At 42.9% G+C, this 20727-nt stretch overlaps 1 protein-coding gene across 1 annotated transcript in view; it reads right to left on the bottom strand.

Annotated features, from left to right (window-relative positions):
* The window catches only part of LOC146823260 (C-C chemokine receptor type 4-like), a 64311-nt gene extending 44233 nt beyond the window's left edge, over window positions 1-20078 (bottom strand). The window contains exon 1 of the mRNA XM_085606635.1: window positions 20002-20078. The gene's annotated coding sequence lies outside the window, so the exon portion shown is untranslated. The remainder of the gene's footprint in view (window positions 1-20001) is intronic.
* Between the last annotated feature and the right edge of the window lie 649 nt (window positions 20079-20727).

The raw sequence follows: 20727 nt of genomic DNA, 5'->3' as shown, positions 1-20727 counted from the left end.
TGAATACTGAGTATGATTTTTAAAGCAAGTTACATTAATGTTTTATTCATTCATGAGAAAACAAAAAACATCTTTTGATGGTTTTTTAGGGCTTGACTCTTTTTGGGCTTCTTATGGAAGGCCTTGTGATAGCTTTAGGGTTCTTTCAAAGGGGTATTGTGCTTGCTTGATATTTAAAATCTGGTAACACAGCAGCAGTCAACAAGCAGCAGCAAACAGAGAGAGGTATACGTACAGTAGATAATTGGTGTTTGGGGGCACAGTGCTTTGGGGCCCTTCCAGGAGGTAAATTGAGTGAGCCACATTAATGGCTCTTCTGTGGTATGGAGAAGTGAAAGCAGGAGACAGGTAAATAATGTTTCTGGGTTATGTTATGTTATATTGATTTGTATAGTGCACTATTCACCCGAAAGAGTACCCAGGTGCTTGGGCAGGTGTGTAGGTGTGAGCTCCCCAAGGTACTTATATGAAGAGCCTGGCCTTCAGCTTCTTGCGGAACTTAAGAGGTTAGGAGGAGGCTCTGATGTATTGAGGGAGGTCGTTCCATGTCTTGGGTGTGATGTAAGAGAATGAGCAACCTCCAGTTTTGCGTTTGTGGATGCAGGGATTGTATGTGGGTGAGAATGAGGCAGAGCATACGTGTTTGGTGGGTTAGTGAAAGTGTATGTGGCTGTTCAGGTATTCTGACCCTGTGTTGTGTAGGGCCTTGTATGTGTGTATGAGAAGTATGAACTGCCTGTGCTTGTGAATGGGGATCCAGTGAAGCTTCTTGAGGTGCCGTGTGATGTGGGTATGGCATGGGAGGTTGAGTATGAGTCTCGCAGCGGTCTTCTGGATGGTCTTGAGTCTGTGTAGGAGTTGTTTGGAGATTTCATTGTAGAGTGTTTTGCTGTAGTCCAGCCTGCTGATGATGAGTGCTTGAGTGGCAGTCCTTTTGGTGTTCTGAGACAACCATTTGAAGGTCTTTCATAGCTTGTATAAGATGTGGAAGTAGGAGGTGCACACTGTGTTGACTTGAGTCATCATGTTGAGCTTGTTGTCTGGGAGGATCCCTGGGTTTCTTTTGTGGTCTGTGCATGTGGGTTCTATCTCTGACGGCCACCAAGTGGAGTCACAATGGGAGGTCCTGTTGCCAAAGACCAGTAGTTCTGTCTTGTCGGATTTGAGCTGCAGGCAGTTGGTGTACATCCAGTCTGTTATCTTGATCATGCAGTTGGTGAAGTTGGTCCTAGTGGTGGTTGTCTTGTCCATCTGGGAGAGTAAGAGTTGGTTGTCATTGGTATAGGAGATAATTGTGATGCCTTGGGATTGGTTGATGTTGGCGAGCTGTGTCATGTATATGTTGAAAGGGTGACAGTCTGACCCTTTGGGTTCTTTCCATGAGGAAGGAACAGATCCTTTTGAGAGCAGATCCTTGTATGCTAATCTCGTGGCGTCTTCTGATGAGGGTGCTATGGGAGACACTGTTGAATGCCGCAGAGAGGTCAAGCAGGATAAAGGCCGCTGTTTCGCCTTGGTCCTGGATAATTCAATTGTTGTCAGTGGCCGCGATGCTTGCTGTTTTGGTACTGTGGTTATTTCTGAATCGTGAATGAGTGTTGTCTAAAAGATGGTGAAGTTTGAGATGGGTTGTGAGCTGCTTGTTATGGCCTTCTCAACCACTTTGGGTGGATAGGGGAGCAGGGAGATGGGTCTGAAGTTGCTCAGTTGATTCGGGTCAGCTGTGGGCTTCTTGAGGATGGCGTTGATTTCTGCAAGTTTCCATTTATCCAGAAAAGTAGCAGACATGATGGAGGTGTTGATGATGTGGGTCAGTGTGGTGCTGATGTTCCCAGGTTGTAGATGTAGTGGGGACATAGGTCCATTGAGGCCCCTAAGTGGATGATCTACATGATTGCAGCTGTGTCGTTTCTGGTGAGGTCTATCCATTTTGTCATGTGGCTGTCTTGGTTGGTGGTGGGTAGGTTAGCAACAAGTTCTTTGGGGTTGTGTTAGTGTGTAAAGTTGCTGTAGATGTTTGTGACTTTGCTCTCAAAGAAGTTGGATAGGTCGTCACAGAGTTGTTGGGAGGCGGCGATGTTGTTGACAGTGGTTAATGCTGAAGTGAAATCCATAGCGGTCGAGAAAATCTCCTTGCAGCTGTTTGAGCTTTCTTCGATGCGGTCCTCTAGTGCTTTTTCCTTAGTGTTTCCTATTTGAGGGTGACAGCGTTTGAATGCAGCCTTGTAGGGAGTTCTGTCTGTGGTGTCAAGGCTGGCTCTCCGTTTCTTTTCTAGCTGTTTACAGTGTCGCTTGGTGTCTCAGAGGTCTTCTGTATAACAGCTGGCATGATTGTTTGATCCACAATGTTTGTTGGGTTTGATGGGTGTGGGAGTACACCCAGTTCTTGATCCAGTTGTTGATGTCCTTGTCTAGGTTGTCTGTGGGGCTAGGTTGATCAGTGCTGAGGGCGCTGAGCCATTCTGCTTCTGGTATTTTGCCCCAGCTGAGGCTTGGAATGCTGAACCTGGGCTGGGTGTTGACTTGTGGTGTGTTGATTTGGAAGTGGATGATGGAGTGCTTGGTCCATGTGAGTGGTGTGGTGGAGTAGTATTTGGTGGTGTCGCTTGTGGAGAAGATGGGGTCCAGTGCGAGTCCTGCAGTGTGTTGGCTCTGGAACGAGCTGGGTAAGTCTGATGTCTCTCAAGCTTTTGAGGAGTGCTGTGGAGCAAGTTTCATTTTGGTCTTCCAGGTAAAAGTTGAGGTCACAGAGGAGAATGTAGGCTCTGGAGTCAATGGTGAGCAGAGTTGCTGATCAGGTTGGTAAAGGTGGTTCCGTTCAGGGTGACGTTTTCAGAGATTTTCAGCTTGAAGTGCAGGTGTTCCAAAAATGGGGTTGTGTTCTATATGGATAGTGTGCATTTTATGGATTCCTTGCAGATTATTGCGAGTCCTCCTGGCTTGTGAAGGCGTTCCTGTTGAGTGATCTTGTAGCCTGCTAGGATTGGCGTGGCAATCTAGGAAGCCGATGAAGGTTTGAGACAGGTCTCTGTGATGAAGAGGATGTTGGGTGCAATGCTACTCAGCAGGTCCCATATTTCGCTGTTTGTTTGCTGAGTGATCATGTGTTGAAAAGCATGCAAGTGAGTGGGTGTTGGTGTTTGGGCTTGTTGTGGCGTGTGTTGTAGGGTGGTGTGTAGGCATTGTTGGTGCTTGTGTAGTGGATGTTGAGGGTGGTTTTAGTATTTCCTTGGGTGTGTGAGCGGGTGGCTGCTGGAGAGCCAGCAGTGGCTGCGGGTTAAAGCTCCTATTGTGATGTGAGGCGCAATACAACAGCAGTTGGGGGAACGCCGTTCGGGTCTAGCATCCTAAGGAGTACTGCAAAGTGTCGCTGGGCGGTGATTGGACCAGAGTTCTTGTCACTCGGCGCAGTCCAGGTGCAGATCGGCTCACCTTTGGCACACCTTCACCATGCCAGTGGCGCACCCACTGTGCATCTGTGTTGCAGCTGCAATTAAGTAGGTCCTAGAAGAGGAGCAATGCAGAGTACCATGATGTCATTTCCTGTGCTGATGGGTGATGGGAAATCCTCTTACTTGGCTTCTTCTTTCAAGGACGGTTTTGGTGGGAAAACCATTAAGGTCACTCCTGTCCAAATGGATTATGGGTAATTCAGTGATTTCACTTCCTTTGTAGGTGGATGATGGGCGATCTAGTTATGCCACTTTCTGTGTTGATGGGTGATGGGAAATGAAGACCACTTGCCTGGCTTCTTGTTTAAAAAAGGCTTTGCCTGGAAAACCAGTAAGGTCACTTCCTAGCCAGATGGATGATGGGAATTTCAGTGATGTCACTTCCTGTGTAGGTAGATGATAGGAGATCCAGTGATGTGCTTCCTGTGTTGATGGGTGATGGGAAATAAGGTCCTCTTGCTTGGCTACTTCTGGGTAATTCACAAGAAGTGTTCACTCTGTTGTCTGTGAATAAGCACACTTTTTCATACTATTCACCCAGCAGAATAGGTTGAGGTCATTGATGCTTATTGGTCCCATGACTTGAGCGGCCCCTTCAGCCACACTAACTTTTTAAGTCACCTGCCCAGTGCATCTTGGGAATATTAGTTTTGATTTCTAACGTGTTAAGCAGTGTTTTAAGTGGGCAAGGGACTGTCTCTACTTGGCCCTCATTTTTGTACTTTGCAGTGCTGTCTCAGCAAAAGAAATCTGGAAGCTAAAAAAAAAAAAAAATCTGTGCGGCAGACTTGGATGCTGTACCTGAATAAAGTGATTGTGGAAGGGGCACTAGGTAACAAAGCAATAGGAGGAGGAGGATGAAAAGTAGGAGAATAAGGAACAACAGGTGGACCACTAGGAAGCCTAGGGTAACCAAAACCATGAGGACCTGGACTAGAAGAACCAGGCCCAGAGAAATCTTATTTAAGAGGACCAGGGTTAACAATGCCATAGGGAACATTGAGCAAAAAGAAAATGAGGAAGAGGACAATGAAAAACAGCACTAAGGGTACCAGGACCAGGGAGAGAATGATCAGGAGGGCCAAGAGGATGTGAAAAGGGGGATCTGGACCCAGTGGACCAGGGCCTGAAAGAACAAGAGGACAAGAGATAGAAGGAACAGAAGACCCTGGAACATAACAGCAAGAAGGGCGGTGAGGACTGTGTGCACCAACAAGGACCATAGAGATGATGACAACCAGAGCCAGGAGTAGCAGACCCTAGTAGACAGACCAAAGAGGACCAGTCCGAGGCAAGGGGCCATAAGCAAAAGGACCAGGAAGACCGGAATCAGAAAGGACCAGGGCTAGAAGGACATGGAGACCCTAGATTAGAATGACCAGGGAGTCATAAAGTATAAGAGAGTCTGGGTCCAGTGAGATCTGGAGCAGAAGGTCCAGGACCTGTGGTACCAGAGCTAAGAAGTTGATGGTGAGGAGAAACAGGAAAAGGTGACCAGGACCAAGAGGACCACAAAGGAACAGGGTCAGATAGGCCACGATTGGGGGACCCAAAAAGGGCCATGATGGCCAAATGTCAAAGTTTATGATAACTAGCACAATAGGACAAGAGGGTCAGATCCAGGAGAACTCGGTCCAGGAGACCCCAAACTATAAGGAACAGGACCAAGAGGATCAGGAAAAATGAGCGCAGAAAATCTTGAGAAGGACAAGAACCATGAAAATCAAGAATAGCATGACCTTGGTCAGGAGTGCCAGGTAGCTGAGACCAGGGACACAGGCAACCAGAGCCAGAAGGAAACGTTCTAAGAGGGACAGGAAAAAAAGGATTAAGGGGGCTAGGAAGATCAGGGCAAAGAGGATCAGGACCTTGAGTTCCAGCACCAGGAGAACCAGGGTGAGGAGGAAAAGGAGGATCAGTGATATCAGAATCAGGATGATCACAGCCTTGAGGTCCAGGCCACAGATATAGGAACAGGATGGCCAGGAAAATGAGCATCAGGGTGGCAGGCCCAGGAGAACCTGATAAAAGAGGACCATGATGAGTTTGGGTAGCAATACAAGCAGCGGGAAGACCATGACCAAGAGGTTCAGAACCAGATCCGTGAAGACAAGATCCAAACCAATAGGACCAGAATAAGCAAAGAAGACAAGGGCCAGGAGGAGTAGAGCCAAGAGGACCGCGACCAGAGCAAGGAGGATTAACAGGACCAGCACCAATAGGAGTAGGAGCAGGCCTAGGAGTGCCAGGGGGACCATAACCATAGGACCAGGACCCAGAGTACAAAGTGGATAAAAAAAAGATCAGAACTTGGGGAGTAGCAGGACCAGGGTGAGGAAGATCAGGAGGATCAGAACAGCCAGAACCAGGAAGACTGAGGGGACTGGACCTGAATATCCAGGAAGACAAAGACCAAAAGTGTGAGTCTCAGAAGGACTCAAACAAAGAGAACCAGGACCAAGATAGCCCAGACCATTTCATGCAGCGCCAGAAGGACTATGATGGCAAGGCACAGGGCTAGGAGGACAAGGATGATCCAAAGCAGGAAGACAAAGTTTGAAATGCCAATGCCTAAAAGGGCCAGGAAACAGGAGGCCAGGTAGACTGATGGGACCAGCACGACCAGGAGCTGATCTACTGCTATTCTGTGAATACTTTATTGTTTGATTAACAAAAATCAATACAATAACGGACTTGCGACAATAAAAACGTATGTCAGACAGTTGCTAAAATATTTAAACATGGGAGCAATAGAAAAGAGCGTTAACCGAGCTTCTGTATCTTTACTTACATTATTTCCTCATGCTCTTTTATAAGCAAGCCTAAATGCGGCCATTTAATTCATTAATGCCGTCACTTATTAATAACAAATAATGGGAGGGTATTATTTTTAACAATAAATAGTTATTTAAAACAAAACTAATCAACACCCATTAGAAAATATGTAGTCTCCATCTGTTCATGCTGTTTAAATGTGGACTAGATTTAAATGAGAAGTCCTTTTGGTTAAGGCACAATTAAACCGTGATAATTTCTTTTAATTTTAACATCATACTAAAACAATGGGGCAAGACACTAGTTGTTGCTAAAAAACTACCAACTAACCCACTGATGGTGCAATTCTATTCGTGAGTAGTTAAAAACCCTACATAAGATGTTAGAAACTTCAAAATCGCACAAGACAGGGGACAATAAAAGAACGATGTGCAAAATACCACGTTCGGCTGCTATCAAGTAATACAATAAAGAAACAGATCAGCAACACAACATGCTTAGTTCTACCAAGTGTAAATTAACAATTGTTGGCTTGCAGGCTCTCACATCTGATCTACTGGGAATCAGATGAGCAGGGTGAGAAGGATCAGAAGGACCAGGTTAAATGGACATGGGTCAAGAAGATCAGGAAAGAAAAGAAAGGCTAGGGGACGGGGGCCAGAAAGGACCAGGATGGCCAGTAGGGCCTGAACCAAGAGAATTAAGTATACAGAGACCCAAAGAAGCAGGAGCAGAAACACAAGGATCATGTCTAGTGGGAACTAAACCAGGAGGAGAACACAGACTGTGAGGACCAGGAATAGGAAGACCATTGCTAGGCAAACCAGACTGAGAGAGTGAGGAAGACTAGGAGAACAGGACCGAAAGAATAACAAGCATTGGAAATGCAATAGGCCTTGGATTTTTTTTTTTAGTTAGAGCTATTGGCATTGTAAATGGCAATGGTTTTTCCCTATGTGTTATGGAGTGTATGTATGTGGTTTGTAGGGGCATTATGTGGGTTGTATTGTATTAGTTAGTTTTGGCATCGTGTAGTGTGGATTTATGTGGAGTGGTATTCTTTAGTGGAATAATGTGGTATGGTGTGCTGTGGAATTATGTAGATTGTAATTATGTGGTACTGAGTGTATTGGAATCATGTGGAGTGGTATGTGTGTTATACAGTGTAATTATGTGAAATGGTACTTTCTTTTTTGGAGCAACAAACACTCACAAAAGCTAATCAGAAGCTGGAGGCAGGCTGTAAGCCCCCTGAGTGAATACAGCATTTCGAGAGAAAGCATATGCGCCGGCCAGGCTCGAGCTAAAAAGGAAGCTTTGGGCTTGGCAAGTAGGTTAACTTGCCAGGTCAAAATAGCAGTTCAAACCTGCACACACAGTAAATGCAGTTGCAGACCTGAGACATGTTTGAAGGGCCAAGTGCACAATTAATTCTGCAGACCCACTAGTAGCATTTAATTTACAGGCCCTGGGCACATGTAATGCACTTTACTCTGGACTTATAAGTAAATGATATATGCCAATGGGGTATAAGCCAATTTTACTATGTTTTAAGTAAAGAGCACATGTACTTTAGCACTGGTCAGAAGTGGTGAAGTGTTTAGATTCCTAAAGGCAACAACAACAAATTTTGCAAAAATGGGAGGAAGAAGGCAAAAAGTTTGGAGGTGACCCTGCAGAAAGGGCCATTTCCAACGTAAATTCTAAAACATTAGGAGGTATTTGACCTAGTTTCTGCGAAAAGTGCAGGAATTTCGATGGTGAAGGATTGAGAGTGGTTCAAATGCAAGTCAATGAAGTGCAGAAAAACACGACCCACCATCAGCATGCCAACTGGTGCTTCATTTGTCCTGCTGTCACATAATGGTTAGGCTTATGCAGTGGGACTAGCATGTTTGCCATGATTTTTAGACAAATTCTGAGGTAGCTCCTTGGAAGAAAAACCCAACAAAGAGGACAGTCAGTCATCACAAATCTAAAATCTGAAACAAATTCAAGACTGCTCCCATGGTGACCCACTTATTAATCAACAACCACTCTAAGAAGGACCTAAAGCGGAGTGTCATTGAACATGTGATCCAGAGAAGAAGAAATGGTAACCTTGAAAACACATTACAGACAATAGAAGCCAAGATGATTTTGAAAAAGCAAGGTCAGAAGACAAAAATAACTTTCGGTGACTAATGCAAGTACCAACAGAGCTTACAAATGTTCACTGTGGCAAAACCCAGTAACTGGTGATGTTTTTTCCTTAGTCAAGATTTGAAGATATGATTACAGTTTATGTAGCAAATTAATGGAACCTTTGCACAACACACATACATTAAAAAATAAAACGGATGACAGCATGAACTCATTCAAGAACACACAAGTAGGCCAAATGAATTACTCTGCAGCTTTCCTAAACCCACAAGTACATCATTTCTCAGCGGCTGGGGTCACCGCAAAACTACATATAAAGAAGCCACGAACTCCAGAAATATGCATTTTTTGTACAGAAAAACTGTGATTTTGTGACTCCAACTTATAGCTAGATAGATTTTTAACCAGGAGACGTCAAACAACCCCGTTCTTCGAAATTAAGGTTAATAATTGCTGTACCTGTTCACAGTATCTATCTCGTCAGTTTTGTCCACACCCTACCTTTTCAACTCGCTTTCTCCTCTCATCCTTATTTCCTGTCCAATCATGCCCTGCACTCATTATGATGTCACCTCATACCTTCCAGCTGTATATATATGATGTAATGGAATGTTGGGGCAGATTTGATTTATTCCCGATCAGGAGCTGTGCTTTTCACTTCCACCTGCATGTTGGCCTTGTTCATTGTTATTTACATAATAAATAACTTTCAACTACTTTGACTTTGTTTCTCAACAATAATCTTTATCAGTTCTTTATTTTAACAGAACTAGGTGCCATGATGGGGGATAGCTCTGCTCGTAATGGGAATCAGTATCTTGAGTGTCTTAGCTGGAATGTTAATGGTTTGAGAGTCAGAAGAAGGCAACGTTTGATTTTGCAGTATTTAAGAAATAGTTCAGCTTAACTGCTCTTGATCCAGGAGACTCATCTTTTGCTCGCAGAATGTAAGGCATTATTCGGTAAACAAAAATGGGTGGATAAAATCATTGCTTCAGATCAGCAATGTTGCTCTAAGGGGGTTGCTATAATATTAAAAATGAACTCGGGAGTCGAGCTTATTAAGTCTCAGCTAGATAGTAGAGGACGCTGGGTTATTGCCCAAATCAAATTTAAAGGGATTAAGTACACTTTAGTGAGCTTCTACGGGCCTAACGAAGATGATATTTTTATTTGCATAACCTTTGTTTGACCCTTGCAGATTTTGATGCTCCTCTGATTTTGGCTGGTGACTTTAAAATACTTTTAGACGATAACCTCAATAGGTCCTCCCCTCGAACTCATATTGCAGCCCCACGGGTCAAAGCTCACTTGATGAATATTTTGAAAAATTTCAATTTATGTGATTTGTAGAGGAAAAAACATGGTGATCTTAGAGAGTATTCTTTTTATAGTAAAAAGAACTCCCACTATTCCAGGATAGACTATGTGTTTATCGATCAGGCGGAATCTCATAAGGTGAGCTTAATTAAATATCTGCCCATTCACTTATCGGACCATGGAGCCATGGCATTTAAGTAAGATTTTCCTCTGGATCATTGTTTAAGGAGATGGACATTAAATAGAAGGTTTCTCCTGTTATCTTCTACTCCAGGCTTCTTGAAGTCTGAAACGGACACCTTTTTTCACAACAATTTAGGGTCTGCCCCCCAACATATCGCCTGGGACGCCTTTAAGGCCTGTTGGGGGGGATCTTAAAAGGGGCGGTAATTGGGGGGGAGGGAAGATTTTGTTAAGTTGGAGCAACAGGTAGCGGAGGCTGAAACTGATTTGAAAGTAAGACCTCATGACGACCCAGAGAAAGAATATTGGGTAAAGAGAGTGGAGGAGCGGCAGTTAAAATTTAAACTCAAGACAGAAGAAATCCTACACCAAAAGTGGGAGATAAGTAAAATGCGTGAGTTCGATCAAGGGGAGAACTGCGGTAAGCTCCTTGCTATTAAGTCACGGATCGATAGAGCTAGTACGTATATCAGCAAGATTAAAGTGGGTACACAACTAATTGTGGAAAGAGATAAAATAGAACAGGTATTTACGGGGTTCTTCCAAGATCTTTACCATGAAGATCTCCAGGAGCTAGAAGAGTCCATTGATAGTTGGCTGGAACAAAAACAGCTTTCGAGATTAACTGAGGCTAGTCAACGATTCCTCTTCTCGAAAATAACAGTTGCTGAGATTTTGGAAGTGTTTGAGGTAGCTAAAAAGGGGAAAGCAGCAGGCCCTGATGCGATTTCGATGGAGGTGTATTCCATACTGAAGGATGAAATTATTCCAGTTTGGTTAAAACTGTTCAATGAAATATTAAAGGGTACATCCTCTTTGCCAGATTCATGGTCTGACGCGGTTATTACCCTGATTCTGAAGCCTGCGAAGGACCCCTCTCAGTGTCAATCGTATCGCCCAATTTCCTTATTAAATGTTGATTATAAGGTTTTTGCAGGCATATTGAACAAACGACTTTGCACAATTGCACCCCAAATAATCCATGAAGATCAAAAGGGTTTCCTTCTGGGTAGACAAATGTCAGACTTGGTATATACTTTAGTTGGTACAGTGGATCTGGCTTCATCTAGGGGTCTTCCTTTGTCAATTATCATGGTTGATGCGGCTAAAGCCTTCGATCGTGTGAACTGGCACTTTTTAGATAGAACCCTGAAGGTTATGGGTTTTACTCCCGGCTTTAGAGATGTTATAAAAAAAATATATAGTACTCCTCGGGCCCGGATCTTAGACAATGGAAATCTCTCTTCTATTGCCAACATAGAACGTGGCACTAGGCAAGGCTGCCCTCGAACCCCCATCTTTTTTGATATTTATATAGAGCCTTTGGCTCAAAGTTTACGATTAAATAATAGAATTGTTCCTTTTGAATCTAGTGGGTATAGCAGGAAATTAGCCTTATACGCCGATGATCTCGTTGTGTTCTCTTCTAATGTGGACAGTACCCTATATGAACTTATACTTGCAACTCAAAACTTTGGGAAACTATCAGGTTATGAAATAAATAAAGATAAGACTGAGGTTATGGCTTGGAACATTGTTAATCAGGTTCAGCCATCTGCGACAGAACTTAGATATCTCGGAATCAGGAAAATCCCAAAGGTTCATTTAGATAGAGTTTCAAAGGAAGTTGAGTCTCTGTTAAAAAGATGGCAGAACATTCCTATATCTCACTATGGTCGGGTTAATCTGGTTAAAATGTGTATCCTCCCGAAGTATGCCTACCTTTTTAATAATATTCCTTTAGAATTCCCAAGAGCTGAGATTCTTAAAATTCAGGGCAGGATTTCTTCTTTTATTTGGGCAGGAAAAGGGATTAGGCTGTCCTGGAAAAAACTCAGGCGCAAACTAACACAGGGTGGTATGGGTTTACATGACTTTCAGCTTTACTGTTGGGCCTATCAGCTGAAAAATGTCAGGATGCTTCTGCACACACCGGATACTTCATTAATTGGTAATATGTTTAAAGCCATGCTGGTGGGTTCAGAGGAGCATGGTTTTATGTATAAATTCGGCTCTCCGAAATTCTATAAAAAGGTCCGGCTGAGGACGCTACGAATGGCGGCCAAGCTTTGGTCGGATTTTCGAACCTGTTTGGGGCTTTCTTATTACAGTGAATGGGCTCCGGTGTGGCACTCACCTGGAACTCCCGAGTGCCTTTTGGATGCTTTAGCTCAGCCCCTGATAGCAGCAGGAGTCCTCCATTGGGGGGACTTGGTAGAGGACAGTAAATGTCATCCTTGGGAGGTCTGGCACCATATCACAAAAGAAACTTTGTCCAGATTTAAATATTACCAGCTCTCCTCTTGATGCAGTTCCCAAAACTGGTTGTCTTGTGAGGAAAACTTCATGGAAAGTGACTTGCAAAATCAGAGTCCGAGGAAGAAAGAAGTTGCTTTATGGTACAACTATTTTCTGGCTGCAGTAGAACGAGGGTTGGAAAAGCCTCTGGGAGAACTACTTGCCAAGCGAGGATTGGAAAGAGTTATGGCAAGTATCTAATGATCTTCGTTATTCCGTGGTTAAATCTGTTGCACTCAGAAGGAATCATTTCTTCACACTCCACAGGATATACTGGACCCCTTTCAAAATTTCTAAACTGAAGGTTGGAGGAGAAGCTAAATGCTGGAGGTGCGGATTTCAGAAGGCAGATGATGTCCACATATTTGCGTCCTTCCCTAAGATACTTGAATTCTGGTCGGATGTAGTTTAGACTATCTCCAGGGTCATGGGTGCGGAAGTGGAGGTAAGCCCAATTCTTATTCTTTTTGGTTTTGTGCCTAAGCCGGGTGAGACTCGAGATCACCATGGATCCCAACATAGATCCCAACATAAATTGATATTCTATTTGACTTTACTGGCCAGGAGAGAGATCTGTTTGTTGTGGCGTCAGGAAACCCCCCCTAGTTGGAATGCTTGGTGGAATTCAGTCAAGTATTACCGAGCTGTAGATCAGAGGGTTAATGTTTTCAGGGCAAGGCCAAACAACGGTTTGTTTTGGAATTGGTTGGATGACCTCTTCTGAGTACTTTTTGGGTCACCCAAGGTCTGTACTCTATAGGAAATTTCCAATGATTAATACCTCTGGGTCAGCTCAAGTTGAGTATAAACGGGTAGCCCCCTGTTTGGAATACTTCAGCTGAAGACTAAGTACCACCAAATAGTCATCTGCGCCAGTGGTGGGATAGGTCGAGAGGCAAGAGTTGCTACGGAGGTCATATGAGGAAAAAAAAAATGGTAAAGCATCCTCTAGACTTGTAAGATGTATTGCAAAATTGCAAGAATATAATTTTAAAGTCAAACACATTCCTGGTAATTTAAATTCTTGTGCTGATTTCCTCTCAAGAATGCCACTTGTAAGTGGTGAAGAAGAAATTAATGATGAAGTGGAATGTGTAGTTGCTCCAATTGATGCTACCATTTTAAGTAACGGACCATTACAGAAAGTGAATGGGTTGAAAAACTTCAAAAGTTAAAGAGTTTGAAATTAGCTATGGGCCACCATTACGTAATTTAAACAATGACTTAAAATGTTATCGTCAAGTTGCGGATAAACTAACTGTTGTCAATGGTTTACTTATGAGACATGATTTATTCATTCCACCTTATGAGCTCAGGAAAAGACTCATATGTCGTGCACATAGAGGTCATCCAGGATCTAAGAGTATTCTTAAAGGATATTGTTGGTGGCCAGGATTAAATTCTGATGTTAACAAACATGTTGACTTTTGTGTAGAATGCTTGAAAGCAGATAAGCATTGGAAAGTTTGCAAAAATGAAATGTAAATTATTGAAATACCCAAAGGACCGTGGTCTAAAGTTGCAATAGATTTTTCAGGACCTTTCAAATGTTTAGAAAGCAATTGTAAATATCTTGTTGTGTTATCTGATTACTACTCTAAATGGACTCATTACGAATTTATTCCAAATATAACTACTGATATCATAATGGATTACTTAAACAGAGTTTTTGCTATTGAGAGACAACCAAAGGTTTTAGTATCTGATAATGGTACGCAATTAGTCTCTTCCAAAATGTGTAGTTACCTAAAGATGTTAGGTATAAGGCAAGAAAAAACACCTTTATATAGCCCTTCCTCTAACGGACAAGTGGAACGTGTTAAACGATTCCTAAAAGAAGGTGTTCAACTAGCTATTGCTTCTCATTTGCCAGTTAAAGAACATATTCGAGAAAAGGTTTTTAGCTATAACAACACTGAGAATAAAATTACAGGACACACACGATTTTGTTTGATGAGGGGAAGCAAAGGTAATACCATTTTAACACCTACATTTAAGAATTGGTATCAAGAAAATTCAGAAAGCACTGAGATTGATGATAAAGTTGTAAATGTACATCAGAAAATTGTTGACAAGCAAATCTTGGCAAAGGCTTATCATGATGTAAGTAACAAAACTAAGAATAAGATATACAAAAAAGGGGATTTTGTTATCATCAAAAAACCTATTAGAGTACAGAAAGGTGAGTCTACTTTTACCAGACCATACAAAGTTATAAGTGTATCTAATGGTTCAGTCAACTTGGGTGAAAAAGGATGGTGGAGTAAGAGTGATGTTGTATGTCTTAAACCTGGTCAGTAAGAAATTCTCCTAAAGGAAAACACTTTAGATGATACTGGAATTGAAGGAAGGATTTGGGAGTTTGATGAACTTGAAGAAGAAGCTTTCAATCACAGTTTTGCTAATTGTGAAGTTAATGATGAAATGGTCAATTCACCCACATCACATTCTAATTTGTTTAAAAAAAACAATGAAACTCTTGAAACTTCAGGAGAACTTGCTGTTTTTTCTCAATCCCAAAGACTTACTGGTTATTCGGGTTCAACTGTTAAACATGAACTTAATGCATTTGGAAACTGTAACTTACCTGGTACTTCACATTTTAACGAGAATTTACCTAGTAGAAGAGTAATTAAACAACCCAAACATTTTGATGCTTTTGTACTTTATTGATCTTTTGTTTTTCCTTTTGAAAGAAAGGAGATGTTGTACCTATTCATAGTATCTATCCCTCAGTTTTCTCTACACCGTACCTTTTCTCCTTGCTTTCTCCTCTCATCCTTATTTCCTGTCCAATCACACCTTGCACTAATTATGATGTCACTTCATACCTTCTAGCTGTATATATATATGATGCAATGGAATGTTGGGACAGATTTGATTTATTCCTGATCAGGAGCTGTGCTTTTCACTTCCACCTGCGTGTTGGTCTTGTTCATTGTTATTTACATAATAAATAACTTTCAACTACTTTGACTTCGTTTCTCAACAATAATCTTTATCAGTTCTTTATTTTAACAGAACTAGGTCAAAGATGGGTCTCGCTGCAGAGGGTAAACTGGCAGTTGGACGCAGGTGTGACAAGGTGAGGATGCAAACAATGTGAACATCCAGAAAACGGAGGAGTGGAAAAGGGTCTGATGGCAGAGGGAGGTGTTAAAATAGGGAACATGGCAGTCAAGAGTGATGAAAGTTGGTACAGGGTATGGGTGCAAGGTCACAGAGGGAATGATGGATGGCTGGGTGGAATGACAGGTTGAAGGGTGGTCCAGGCAGGATAGAGCAAGGTCATATGGCCAAAAAGGGTGGCATAAGTAAGAGATGGACATTTAGTGCGAATGAAGGGTGGCACAAGGGGTATATAGTGGTTATGAAAGCTGGCACTAGCGCTATGGGGTGAAGGTACTACGAGGAGGGTGGTAACGAGGAAACATAAATGGCACAGACTGGAAGGAGGGCGGGGGTACAGAAGGGAGGGTGGCTGTGTGAGGAGAGTGAAATGGGAAAGGAGGATGGTATAGATCAGCAGGAGAATGCTACAGGAAGCTGGCCATGTACAGGGAGTGAAGCTGGAGGGGTGGTGGTATAGGCAGGACGGTGAATAGTAAAGAGAGATGATAGATGCAGAGGGACATAAAAGCAGGGTGATATGGGAAAGGATGGCTGTATAGACAAGAGTGAGGGTGGTACGAGGAACAGGACTGTAGAGGTGTGTGTTAGATAGGAGGACACAAAGCAATGAGGCTTGTGGGGATTGGACAGGCAGGAGGGGGCAGTGATCCAGGACGAAAAGAATAGGGGAAGATGGGGGAAATCAGAGTGGCAGGGAGGGAGAAAAGTGGGACAGGCCAGATGGAGGGTAAGGGACAAAGTAGGGTGGTGCGAGGACGTGGATAGGAAGATCCTGCAGGTAGGAGAAGGACCCACTTGTAGCAGTACTGTTAAGAAATGGTGCAAATGCCAGGGCGGAATTAAGAGCACAGGTGACACCAGCAGTGGGGGGCCTACAGAGATATTGGGGCTACAGTATTTAAAGGGAAGGGGTGGCACAGGCAGTAGAAGAGGTGCAACCAGAGCTAATGAGGGCCTTGCATATAAACGCAAGTGGATAAACGAGAGCCATTGGGTGGGTACAGGGGGTTGAAGGCCTGTGGAGGGTAAGAGTAAAAACAGAAGAGCAGAGAGGGAGAGTGGCCCTGCAGAAAGATGGGGTAAAGACAGGAGGATGCTAATGTACAGGCAGGATGGGGTACAGAGTAAGAAGAGGGGTGACAGGCACGAGCAATGTAACATAATAAAAAGGAGGGCTGGACTGCCAGCTGGGCACAGGAGGAGAGGGTGACAACATCCGCGGGGTGAGGGGGATAGACAGCGGGTCAGCCAGAGATGGGTCAGGTGAGAAGGGCACAAAGTGAGCATGGGAACAGGGTAAAAAGAGGGGTGAGAGGCACAGGGTACCTTCAGAGACCCAATCACTCACCAAGTAGGTGGCGCTGCCCTCTCCATTGCGGGCCTCAGTCTCTGGGATGGAGAAGTGTATGTCCCCCATCTCGCATGCCCTACTGCTTTCCAGGCACGGCAAGCGCCCTCTTGTGCCTGCCCCTCCCACACCTTCTGCTTTCCTGGTACTTGCAGTGGCGCCATGGTGCAAACAACTTTTTGCCACTAACTTTCGGTTGCCATCTTGAATCAGGAAAGGGAGCCTCAAGGCAGAGGTGGCGCGATCTCAGTGCAGGCAAGTTTTGAACATTAACTGCACTAGAGATAGCGTTCACAGCAAAGAAGCGGGGGTTTATTTGTATAAAACAAAAAAATCAATAGTGCTGACATGCATGGAGCGTCCTGCCTGTAAGTGAGGCCACTGATAATTTTCGCTGCTGTGTCTTATGTAATGCTACATGAGAGACATTCCACAGGATGAAAATAAACTACGGCTGGAACTACAGGGTTTAGGCTGCCATTACCAGAAAAAACGTTACTAAACATTACTAAACCGCACTTCCACAAGACTGGAAATGCACTTGCGCTACTGAATGCATTTTTTGGCGCATTTTTGAAACATTTGTGCACAGTAATTAAGAAAGTAACAAAGCGCTCATTCATGATGTTATTAAGCAGCACTTCTGTCATAGCTATGTTTTTGTTTTTTTAGAAAGGCGGTTGCTAGTATCGCGCTAAGTAGAATAAAAGACACCGGGCTCTGCACCATAGACAAAGATACAAGCAGCCTCTTTACAGAAGACACAAGAAGCCTAAAAAACACAACCAGCGACGGTGCACAAAGGAACATTTACACATAAGAGTTCGCCAAAATGACAAATGAAGAATGCATGCGTAATTAGACTGTGCTTAGCCGGTGCTCCTGAGCCTTTAAGGGAAGTTTAGTATCGGCTGCCTGCGCAACTTAGGAAGCAGGAAAGAAGAACGGTGTATGAATCAACCAATAGGTTGACTAGAGGTGGGAATAAAGTCAGTTTATTGATTGCAATAGGTCTTGCAGACAGCGCATGTGCGCTGACGCTCGACCTAAAAAGGAGATGGTCTGGCTACCAGCGCCAACATGACAAGAGCTAAGCGACCAGTGGCACCACAACCAAGGGTAAAAGGAAGCTCAATTCACAATGGTCCAGAGTATCAGGAGCATCAGGAGCAAAAACTATTAGCTTTTTGTTTTTCAGGAACAAACTCCTGCTTTGTGAGTTTGCTTTTGAAAACATTTTTTTTTTAAAGTTTGCTAGTCAGCCATCCTGTCTGACTGTACTGTCTTTTGAATGTTCCGTGCATTGACCTGAACTACAATGACGGCAGTTCCTGTCAATGTAAAGAGCTGCCCACAGGGACAGCACACAACTCTAAATTTGGTAGATGGAGGACCCTCAGGATGTTGGAGATATTGTCCTCTGCCATCCTGGTGGAGTTAACTCTGTACTTAGAACTATAAATACGGCTCATAGTTTTTCTACTTCATGTCATGAAATTGGAATGAAACCTCTCAATTATACTGTGTTGGTCACTTCATAAAGGGATCTGTGCAATTGTTTCTATTTTAATTAAATCACCCTAAACATTTGCTGCAGAAAAAGAGGTGTTCTTATAACATTGAGCCTTTTGGTAATCCTATATCTGGCCCTTGCCTTGTACATTCCCATAGCTTAGTGATTAAGAGCGAATATATAGCTTTGAAATAGTAAACTGCTTTAACTGGTCTTGCAAAGGTTCTAATCATCTTTATCATTAGTCATATATGCAGCTAAATGTAAAGGAGTTGGAGCATTTGTGGGGCATGAGACCGCTCCATAAAGGGCCTCCCAAGTCGTAATGTCTTGGCCCATGGTGTAATAAAGTGGCATTCTGTGGTAGGTCTGTCAAAATAACATTCAAACATCTGGGACATTTTGACCTATAAGTTAATGCTTGCATCTAAGCCAGTTTTAGCACTAAGGGTCTTATGTCGCAAAATCACAAGGTTTGTGAGCACAAAAATTCTTATCATTATCTACAAAACCCTTTTTATGAGTTGCAAATTTCTTTAAGCTTGTAAAAAGACTTTTGCGATTGTTTCTGAATTGCAAAAAGGAGGGTTCATGAAATGGGTTTTCTCACTCCCCTTTCCAATTTTGAAAGGAATTTATTGATATTTTGAGACTGCAATTGTTGTTGGAAACCATTGATGAGCTAACGACCCCCGAGCTGGGATGGTAACTAATTAGAAAAGGGGAAAGGATCCCCTTAGAACAGGATGTTGACAGTCTTGGGGTGGGAAGGCAGGCTGGGAGTTTTCTAAAAACTACCAGCCAAAAAGTGCAGAATTTCTACTATTTAGACAGCTACCGGGCAAAGAGTGACGTTTTTCTACTATTGGCATGGCTGCCAGCCAAATCAGAATCTCTACTTTTGATCCAGTGGCCGGGAAAATAGTGAAATTGTTCTGCTATTTGCAAGGCTGCCAGCCAGACAGCACAAGATCTCTAATATTTAGTAAGCAGACGGGTAAATATTTAAGCTTTCATACTATATGTATGGTTGCCAACCGGACAGTACAGAACCTCTATTATTTAACCAGTGGCTGGGTAAATAGTGAAGATTTCTACTATTTGCATGGCCTCCAGCCGACTAGTTCAGAATTTCTGCTGTTTAGCCAGCGGCTGGGTAAAAAATTTAGTTTTCCTGCTATTTGCACGCTCGCCCGGTAAATTGCCACTACCTAAGAAAAAACATTGGTCACAACATTGAGACTGAACACTACACACACTTGGGCATAGATTTACTAAGATTTCATGTAACACAGTACAGGGTCAAAATGTGTTGCTTTGTCACCTGAAAGAGAAAACACAGCACCATCTGTACAAAGACTGGCCTGCTCCTGGCATCATTGACTGTGCTGGCACACAAACAGTCTGCATTTCGCGAGGCACAGTTTCACACCTTGGTGCTGAGGCCAGTGTGCACTGCCTAGATAGGATTTTCACTGGAACCATATACTTATTTTTCTCAGGATTTGTACTGCAAGCATATATTTATTTTTGTCATGTAGAAATGTATCATATTAGTCTCAAAGAACTGTAGTAATAACTCGTTATAGTATGCAGCATGATGCTGCTAATGTTTGTACACACTTTATAGATTAAATGCTCACTTCAGCCATCAAGATGTGAACTTTTGACTTGAAAGCTGCACAAATAATTTGTTCACTTGCATTATTGTAAAATACGAAGTGGTATTCTGAAAGACAATTGTCACAAATGGATTGCATAATAGCGTCCTGTTAGCTAATTAGTCACACTATGAATTCAGTATTTTGTAAGGTAAATGGGTAAGAAACAAACATTACCTGTAGAATCAGAAATTGTTGATTGTCAGAGCTTCTTGATCTGCAACCCTACTCTGACAACAGCCGGCACCCATTTCTTCTTTAATATGTGCGTCAGCAAAGCGTATCCCTTTTTCTATGAAACTGGATGTTAGCACAACTTTACTGTTGTGTTTTCATTTCCTTCTCTTTGAGCCAAGATCGGTTCCTTTTTTGATTTAGTAAATGTCTAGAAAAGGAATAATACGTTTCCAAAACAGAATGTACCCAATAGGAACCTCGACTTTGATTTGAAGTTAAAACAAATGGAGAGAAGTGTTATTTTCAGAAAAGTTTCATATGATTGTAGAGAGACCATCCACTGCAGCCCTGAGCACTGCTAAGATGCCCACCATCCCCATCGACTCCTGAGAAGGAAGGACAAAACCAGGCAGAATGAAATGTAAAACAGAGGGTCTGAGAGCAAAAGGTAATTTAAAATCTGAGGAAGGCGCCAGATAGACGGAGCACCTCCCCTTATAAAAGAGAGGGGAATTGTTGGAGGTCTGTGTCTTGGGTTCATTGACCTGAGAAAGTCTATAAATTACTGTTGGCTTCACAAGTTCATTAAAAGAAAAGACATTTTAAGAACAGAAAGGATCCAGCAGCTATGTTAGTCTAAGGAAGAGTGACTTTGGCAGGCTGCATTCAAAGTGGCATTTGACATGTCTTTAATAGAACAATAAGAAATATTTAAACAAAAGTGAT

This window comes from Triturus cristatus, chromosome 5_2 (genome assembly GCF_964204655.1).
Source record: "Triturus cristatus chromosome 5_2, aTriCri1.1, whole genome shotgun sequence".
NCBI classification, from domain to species: Eukaryota; Metazoa; Chordata; class Amphibia; order Caudata; family Salamandridae; genus Triturus; species Triturus cristatus.
This window is presented reverse-complemented; position numbering and strand designations above follow the sequence as displayed.